The following is a 9,722-nucleotide window of genomic DNA, read 5'->3' on the forward strand; positions in this document are numbered from 1 at the left end:
AGTTGAAGAAAATAATTTTAATAGTGTTTCCCTTGAAGAGAGGAGCCTTTATTTTCCACATTTTGTAATTATGTTGTTGAAACAAAACTCGCTTTCCCAGGAAAGGGAGGTGCCTTGGACTGCTCCCGGGGTGAGACGCTTTGCACAGATTGCCTCCCTGATCCCACAGCAACACAGAGGCTCTCATTATCCACACACTGTATGAAAAAAGCAAAACAGAAAACAAGATTCAAACAGATTAGAAGCAAGGGCCAGAGTCCAGGGCTGATGAGCAGAAGGGCCAGCTCTGGTGCTCAGAGTCCTGTTGGCGATGTTGGGCACGGTCAGCCTGGCTTCCGCAGCCCTGGCCAGCTTGTCCTGCCACAGGGCGCCCCTCCTCCCGTCCAACCTGGGGCGCAGGAGGCCTCTCCCGGCAAGAAGAGCTGAGCCCTAGGTGCTCCCCAGCCAGCGTTGCACGGCTGAGATGGAAGCTAAGCCTCCACCCACGGTGCGGCTTCCACCTCTGCAACCCACAGCCCAAGCAGCGCAGAGAACGCCCGCGGAGGCCCACTCTGTCCAGGGTGCCTCTCTCCCCTGAAGCCATCGCCAATGAAGAAGCGACTACCCGGGCAGGCAGAGCTGCCTCCAGCCGGGCACCCACCCAGTGCAGCACAACAGACAGAATCTCAATTAAACAGCCAGGCCCTTGCGGGGTAAGGAAATGAGAGTGAGTGGGAAGGAAAATGATGGAGATTCGGCTGCACACACCAGGAGACAGGAGCTCGTCCCGCTTGGAAACGCGAGTTGTCTTCTGATCTTACTTAGGGGCTTCATTACTTTTTTAATATGCAAAAGTCCTGGAGGTCTCTGAAAGCTTGCCAAACGATCCCTCCACCTCCAGAGGGTATCCCTCACCTGCCTATTGTTGCCATGGCAACTCTCTGGTCCAGCTGCCCACCCCTCTCCCTCTGGGGCCGGCCACTGCCTCCTGCCAGGGGTCCCGAGGCCAGCACACTAGCAGCCTGGCCCTTCGCCTGGCCCTGCCCCCTGCAGCGTGGCCACCAGAGAGGCCTTTGTGAAACAGAAGCCGACCCCTCTCACCCACTCAAGACCCTCCATGATTCCCCCTCCACACGGTGCAAACTGTGACCTCCCCTCACTCACCAGCTCCACCACACTGGCCTCCCTGCCCTTCCTCGAGTACCCCACGCTCCATCCACCTCAGCCTCTGCCTGAACCTTACGCTCTGGCCTCCTGCAAGCAGGCTCCTCCTTCCCCTCCATCCACAAAGTCCTCTCTGGGGAAACCCTCCCTGTTCCCCTACTACCCTCTCCACCCGACCCCCAGGACACGTTCATCCCAACACCAAGCTCTGTCAGATCCTTCCTGTGGACGAGCTGGACTCAGCGGCCTCTGTCCTGTGCCAACTGGCGGCGACCCCCAGCCACCCCGGACATGGGCAGCGTCTGCCTCCCCCTACTCTGCCAGTATCCCCAGTATCAGCAACAGGGCCTGGAACACAGTAGGTGCTCACGAAGTGTGTTGTGAGGATGAACAGCCCCCGCACCGTCTCAGTCCTGGCTGCTGTAAGGAAACCCCTGTAGGTGAGGCTGCGGGGCCTCCCGAGCCAGGTGCCAGCAGCTCAGCCACTGGGGAGGCCAGCCCTGGTCTGCAGCAGGCTGCCTTCCCACTGCACCTCCCGTGGCAGAGGAGCCAGCTCTGGCCTCCTCCCCTGCACAGACACCTGGGCCGCCCCAGGGCCTCCCTCCTGACCTCATCCACACCCTGATCATCTCCCAAAGACCTCACCTCCAGACCACACACAGGGATAGGGCTTCGACTCGTGGCTTCCCAGCCCCACTGGCCAGGGAGCCCAGTGGTTAGCTCCCAGCCTGGCCTCAGGGCTTCAGCTGCCCCCCACACCTGCACCCGGGGTTCCAGCACTGCCAGGAGTCCCCAGGTCCCCAGGCACCCATGGGCCACCCCAGAATGAGCTCAGGACTCATTTCTGCTCTCCTGGGTCATGCTGAAGCTCTATGTCAGCGCCCACCCACCCCCACGCGAGCTCCCAGGGGCAAAGGTCGAGCCTCCGCGCTCCGTCAGAAGCCACGTTTCCCCAGCAGCACCCTTCAGACGTGATCGAGGCGGACCCTGCTCTGCCCTCGGCCGCCCCTGAGAGGAGGGGCCTGGCTGGGGGCAGCTCGGGTCTGCCTCCTGGTTTCTGTTCACAGTCCACCTCCCGCCCAGGCCGGGAAAGGGCCGGCAGCTCTGGCTCACCTTCCAGGTGGTGCGGGGGATGCCAGGCTGGGACACCCTGGTCCTCCCAGGTCTGCTGACAGGAGCCGGGACCCATTCAGGCAGCGCCCCCTGGAGGCGTGGACCCCGGGCTGCAGCCCTGCTCTGCCTCCGCCTCGGCGAGGGCCGTGGCCCCCTAGGCCGCTTCCTCCCCTGTTGGGGCCCCTGGGCTCTGTACCTGCAAGCGCAGCAGTCACCATCTCTGATTCCTCCTGCTACCACGGCTTGGATGAGGTCCCCAAAGGCTGGGCGTTGGAGGCTTGTCCCCAGTCTGTGGAGCTGTTGGGACTGATGGGACCTTTAGGAGTGGAGCCTGGTGGGAGGAAGTCAGGTCACTGGGGGTGTGCCCTTGAAGGGGATGTTGGGACCCATCCCTCCGCCATGAGACCAGCATCTTCCTTCACCACCTGCTCCCACCATGACATGCTGACTCACCATAGGCCCCAGTGCCTATGACCATGGACTGAAACCATGAGCCCATAAACCTTTCTTCCTTTTAAGTTGATTATCTCAGTTATTTTGTCATAGTAAAAGAGAAATAACTAATACCCCTGCAAAGTGCTACTCAAAGTCCTAGACGTGATGTAAAACAAACACAAGCAGACTCTCACAGGTGAGAGAAGAAGGTCAGCCAGCCCGGGACCTCAAGGGTGTGGACAACAGAGTGGTGAGTCCTTTTGCATCAGAAACATCAAACTTAGAGCTGGAGAATCCATCTCTTCAAACATTGCTAGAAACAAAGAGAGGTCTCTCTAGCCACGGGACCAGGGAAGGGGCAGCCTAGCACGGGGGAAGGCCTTCAGCAACAACCTCCCACTCTGGCCAAACACTACTGCAAACACAGGCTCCACCGCACCCCACCAGCAGAGGCAGAGTATGACCCTGGACTCCACCCTGTCCGGGCTGTAACCAGAAACCCCAAAGCCCATCAAGGTGGTGTCCAGAAAGACTAGGAAAAGGACCAGGACCTTCACCTCTGCCAGCTAGTAACTAGTGCCCCTCCTACCCAGTTAGTGTCAGTGGAGACCACGGGGAGAGGGGGCCACCACTCCCAGACCTCCCAGCAGGAGTGGGAGCACCCACCCCATCAACAGAGGCTGAGTGGGAACCCAGGTGTCCGCTCCACTTTGCAGTAGTGCAGTGACACCCCCTCCCTCCCCCACCACAGCTGGGTCAGGAAAGGCCAATGGAGACGGAAGGTTAGCTAAGATTCAGTCTCACACCCAGGAATGTCCAGGTTCCAACAACTGAGAAATCACTTGTCCACACCCAAACCCAAGAAAACCTCAGACTGAATACAAAAAGATTGGCAGATGCCAATATCAAAATAACAAAGATGTTCAATGGATTGGACCAAGACTTTCAAAGTCATTTGAAATGAAAAAAATATATATATTGAAAACATCATCAAAGACAGAAAATATAAATGGGAACTTTAGAACTAATAAATACTCACCAAAATAAAATGCTCCGTCAACAGGCTTTGTACAACAGCCCGGGAATCAGAGGAAAGACGCTTGAATGGGAGCGAGGAACACAGGAATCACCCAATCTGAATAGCAGAGAGGAAGTCACTGAAAACAACGTGCAGGCAGCGTGAAGGACCTGTGGGACGGGAACAAAAGATGTAACATCTGTGTAACTGGAGTCTCAGAGCAAGGGAAGGAGGAGGGTGGGGCTGGAAAAGTACCTGAAGAAATAATGCCTCAAAAGAATCCCAGCTTTGAAAAGAGACGGGAGCTTGCAGATTCACGAAACAAGGGCTGAATGTTCTCTCTCATATGCAAAAGCTAGAAAGAAAAAAGAAATGAAAACAGGGAGTCTCACAAAAAAATAGAAGAGAGAACAGTAAATAGAGGTAGGGGATCAAGGAGGAGGGATACAGGGAGGGAAAGGGGAAGTGCTAAAAATTAAATTGACCAAAGTATGCTACGAACATGCGTGAATACACCCCACGGCGGCTCGCTGTTATGTATGATTAAATGCACAAATTTAACATCACAGAAAAGTACACTCTGTACCAGTAGAATAGGGGAAGGGGATGGGGGGGAGGCCGGAAGGGAAAAGGGAGGCACTGAAGAGGGAAAAGGAGCAGATTCTGTCATGAGCACAGGTGACTATGTCACACTGACCCACTCTTAGTATAATTATCACACAGTGATAAAAACCTAATTAAGAAGGTCAATGAGTCCTCTATCGGTGAGAGTTCCCCATAGAAACAGAATCAATAGGAAAGACGGATGGATGGCGTCTAAGAAAGGGGCTTGCATGACTGTAAATGTTGGTAAGTCCCAAACCCGCAGCGTGGGCAGGCTGTCAGGCTGGGACCCAGGCATGTCCAAAGGCCACCTGCTGCAGCACCCCTTCTCACTTGGAGAGGTATCTCTGGTTCTCTTCAGACCTCCAAATACCTGGGTGAGGCCCACCCACATTATGGAGGACCTTCAGCTTCACTCAAAGTCCACCGGCTGAAATGATAATCTCCTCCGTAAAAGTCGTCACAGAAACATTCAGAACAGCATCGACCACAAACCTGGGCACCATGGCCCAGCCAGGTTGACAATATAAAAGTAACTATCACGAATCCAGAACAAGAGGAGCCCAAAGAAACCCACACCAACGCACATGATGATTTAAAAAGACAAATAAGAACATTTTTGAAAGTGTTCTAGAGAAAAATAACACCTTGCCTATCAAGTAAAAACTGATTAGAATAAGAGCAAGTTTTCATTTAAAAAGTCATGGATCCAGAAGGAAGTAGTTCATGGTGTTTTTTTTTTTTTCATGTGCTGAAAGAAAAGAACTGTCAACCCCAAAATCGTATAACCAGTAAAAATATCACTGAGAATAAGGGAGAGGGGTCTCAAGATCCTCTCAGATAAGGAAAACAAAGGTGATTTGTCACCAGCCAACCCTAAAGAGTGGCTGACATCCTCCAAACAGAAAGGAAAGATAAGAGACATAACACTGGAGGGCTGTGGCTGCGGCTCAGCGGAGAGCGCTCCCCTAGCACGTGTGAGGCCCTGGGTTCCACCCTCAGCACCACATAAAAATAAAACAAAGACATTGTGTCCACCTAGAACTAAAAAACAAATATTAAAAAGAAGACATAACATTGGAGCAACAGGGAGGGGGAGAGGGCAGGGACTAGGTGAGAGGAAGGGTAAGGACAGGGTTCTTCTCTTCTCCTTTTGAGTTTCCTAATCATATGTGATGCTTGAAGCAAAAACTATAAAACTGTGCGATGATATTCTACATTTACCTAGAGGAGATACATAAGGTACTTGTACAATAAACACAGGAGGGCAAGGAGACATCAGCAGGGACAAGGTGTCCACACTTATTGCCAAGGTGACCGCGATCAAGCAGACACTGTAAGTGGCCTGTGTGTGATGCAGTCCCTCAGGCAATCTCCAGAGAAGCCTTACCAAGGGAGGACTCCAAATAAATTAACTGAATACTGGAAAATGTACTAGTGACCCAGAGGGAGGTAGGAAAAGGAAAACGGAGAAACAAAAAGGAGAGAGATCAACTTAATTACAATACACAATAGGACATCTGACAAAATATAAAAATGACATTAAAGGCACCAATTAAAAGACAGAACTTGGCAGCGTGTATTTTAAAACATGACTCAACTGTATGCTATCTACAGAAATCTCACTTTAAACATAATGATATTGACAGAAAAAAAGGGTAGAAAAATAGACATCATATAAACATTAATAAAACAGAAACAGGAATGCCATTTTAATATCAGATAAAATGGTTATCAGAGCAAAGGAAATCACCAGAGACGGAGAGAGAGAGATTAGAAAAGATTCAATCTTCCCAAAAGACATAGCAATCCTGAATATATATGCACCAAACAACAGAGCTCCCACGTAGGCAAGGAAAATCCTGGGAGAACTGAGAAGAGACAAATCCTCAACTGTGGATGGAGACTGCACTATCTTCATCTCAACAACTACACAAAGAGTCATCAAAAACACAAAATAGTTCCATGACACTATCCTCCAACAAGATCTAACCAAACTCTACAGAGCATCCCATCTGACCGGAGCCTCCAGTCAAATGCCAGAGCAGAAAATAGGAAGACCTTGGGCCATTAAACAAACTTTTAAAAAGTTAAAAGAATTGAAATTACACAGCGTCTTCTCTAAACTAGAAATCTATAACAGAAATACAACATTAGAATCTTAAACACCTGGAAGTTAAACAGAATACAACTAAGTAATCCATTGGTCAAAGAGGAGGCCTCTAGTGGAATCATGGAGTGGGCTCAGACATATCAACTGTGCAAAGGCAGAGCTAAGAGTGAGACTTATAGTATTAACCAGACAAGAAGGAAACGGTTTGTAGGATTAAGTAGAAAAGAACTAGCCTCAAATCAATAATCTAAGTTTCCCACTCAAGAACCTACCTAGAAAAACAAGAGCAAAACAAACCCAAAATGAGAAGTAAGGAAATAATAAAAACAAGAGCAGAAATCAATGAAATTGAAAGCAGGAAAACAATGAAGAATACCAATGAAACAAACAGGTGGTCTTTGAAATTTTCAATAAAATTGACAAATCTCTAGCAAGAGTGACCCTCAAAAAAACAAAGACACAACTTACCCTTATGAGGAATGAATCAGAGGATCACCTCACTATAAAACCCACAGACACCAGAAGGATAAAAGGAAATATATGGACAGCTCCCACATGTAAATTGGACAGCTTTTACTAAATACTCCCCATCCTTGATAAAGACAAACCACCATAACCACCCAACATGAAACAGAGGGCTTGAACATCTCCGTAACTACTGAGGATATATTAAATTTGCCTTTTTAAATTTCTCAAGACAGACTTCTTCGGGCCCAGAGGATTTCACTGGAGAATTCTATCAGATGCTTAAAGAAGAATTAACACCATCTCCACACATCTCTTCCAGAAAGTAGGCGGGAAGAGAGCACTTCCCAGTTCATTTTATAGAGTTAGCCTTATTCTGATATGAAAATCAGACAAGTACAGCACCAAAAAAAATAGATACCATTGACCAAAATCCCTCATGAGTAAAGAAAGAAAATTCCTTGACAAAATCTTATCAAGTAGAATTTTAAAGCATTTTAAAAGAATTAGACACCATGACCAACTGGGATTTATTATAAGGATACAAATCTAGTTCAATGGTTTGAAAATGATTTATGTAATCTATCAAATTAACAAGCTAAAGAAAATAAATCATATCAATCAATGCAGAAAAAAATTATGTCAAAATCTATATTCATTCATGATAAAACTCTTATAGAAAGTCAGGATAAGGGGTATTTCCTCAATTTGATAAATAACATATACCAAAAATCTAAAGCCAACATTTTTCTTAATGGTTTAAGACCAAATGCTTTCTCCTGAAGATTGGTAAGAAGGCAAGAGAATCCACTTTCATTGCTCCTATTCAAGTGGTGCTAGAAGTTCTAGCTGGTATCATAAGGCAAGGAAAGCTTTAAAAAAAGTATACAGATCAAAAAGGAAGAAATAAACTCACCCCTATTTGCTTTTCTATCATAAAATTGTAAAGAACCAACAAAAATACATGTAGAACTAATAAATGAGTTCAGAAAGGAGAGAGGATACAAGATGCAAAATTCAATTGCATTCTTATACCCTACCAATGAACAAGTGGATTATGAAATTAAAAATATAATACAATTATGGCAATCAAGTGAATTCACATATCCACCACCTTCTGTAATTATTCTTTTTATGTAATGAGAACACCTGAGATATACTCTCTCAGAAAATTTCAAATATGCAATACACTATTATTGACTATAGTTAACACTTTGTACAAAGTATTATTTGCACATCTTAAATACACATAATTTTTGTCAATTATACCTCAAGACTGGTTTTTAAAAGAGCATGATAATCACCAAAAAGTTAAATACTTGGTTGTAAATCTAAAAACATCTGTGCAGGACTTACAAGCTCACACTTCACAACACTGAAGAAAGAAATCAGAGAAGCTACAAGCAAACGGAGAGATATACCATGTTCATGGATGGAAGGCTCGACCTAGCAAAGATGCTATTTCTCCCTAAATGGATACACAGGTTTAACACAATTTCTATCAAACCCCAGTAAGGTTATTTTGTAGGTAGAAATAAGAACATAATAAAAATTGATTTTGAAAGGCAAATGACCTAGAGTTACTAAAACAATTTTGAAAAAAGAAAACATTAAAGGAACAGAATAGAGAAATAATAGACCCACCAATGTGTCCAGCTGATTGTGTGTTGTGTGTGCACGTGTGCACATATGCTGGGCTTGAACCAGGGGCCTTATGCGAACTAGGCAAGTGCTCTGTCCCTGAGCCACATGCCCAGCTGTCCTGCTGATATTTTGGCAAAGGCACAAAGTCAATTAAATGGAGGAAGGATAGAGGACAATTAGACAGCCAAAAAATAAAACAAGAAAGGAAAAAAAAAAGAGTGACTTTGTTCTTTTTTTTTTTTTTTTTTTTTATTGTTGGCTGTTCAAAACATTACATAGTTCTTGATATATCATATTTCACAATTTGATTCAAGTGGGTTATGAGCTCCCATTTTTACCCCATTAATTCAAAATGCACCCAAAACAAATTTTAAAATTTTAGGGAGGTGGGGAACAAGAGAACTAGCATTTAGGAATAGGTAGAGCATTCTCAAGTCTGATACCAAAAGCACAACCCCTGAAAGAGAAAACATGATAAATTGAGCTTCATCTAAATTAAAAATGTGTGCTCTGGGAAAGATCCTTCAAGAGGATTCAAGGACAAGCTACAGAGGAGAGAAAATATCTACAAGCCATGAATCTAATACAGAACTCTTGAAACCAACAGTACGAAGCAAACAAGTTTTCAGTAATATCTGGTGTGTGTGTGTGTGTGTGTGTGGTGGGTTACAGGTCACAGACTGTTCTTCTGTCTGTTGTCCTTTGTACAATTCTGCCTGTCTCAATTTACATGGTGCCGTGGCTGTCTCTCTGATGGAGGAGATGGAGACTCAGGATTCCCAGGAGACAGGAATGAATTTTCTTTTTTTTTTTTCAATATTTGTAATTTGCTATTAATTGCTTAGAGTATACAACGTGACACTGACCATCCTAACCATTTCTCAGTGTACAGTTCAGTGCCATTAATCACATTCACGTTGCTAAGTAACCATCGCCACCACCCATCTCCAGACTTTTCCTCATCTTGCAGAACAGAAACAGAACTCCCACTTCTCTCTCGCCCCAGCCTGGCAACCACCAACCACTCTGACTGTGGACTTGACCGTTCTGTGCCCTGCATGCTGGTGGAACTCGCTGCATCACCCCTCTGAGTCCAACTTGTTTCATTAACATGACGTCTGCAAGGCTCCCAAGGAGGAAGCCTGGTCGGAATCCCCCTCCCTGGTAATATGTTTAGCTCCATCGGGA

The sequence above is a fragment of the Marmota flaviventris genome, chromosome 10 (assembly GCF_047511675.1).
Source record: "Marmota flaviventris isolate mMarFla1 chromosome 10, mMarFla1.hap1, whole genome shotgun sequence".
In the NCBI taxonomy this organism is placed as follows: Eukaryota; Metazoa; Chordata; class Mammalia; order Rodentia; family Sciuridae; genus Marmota; species Marmota flaviventris.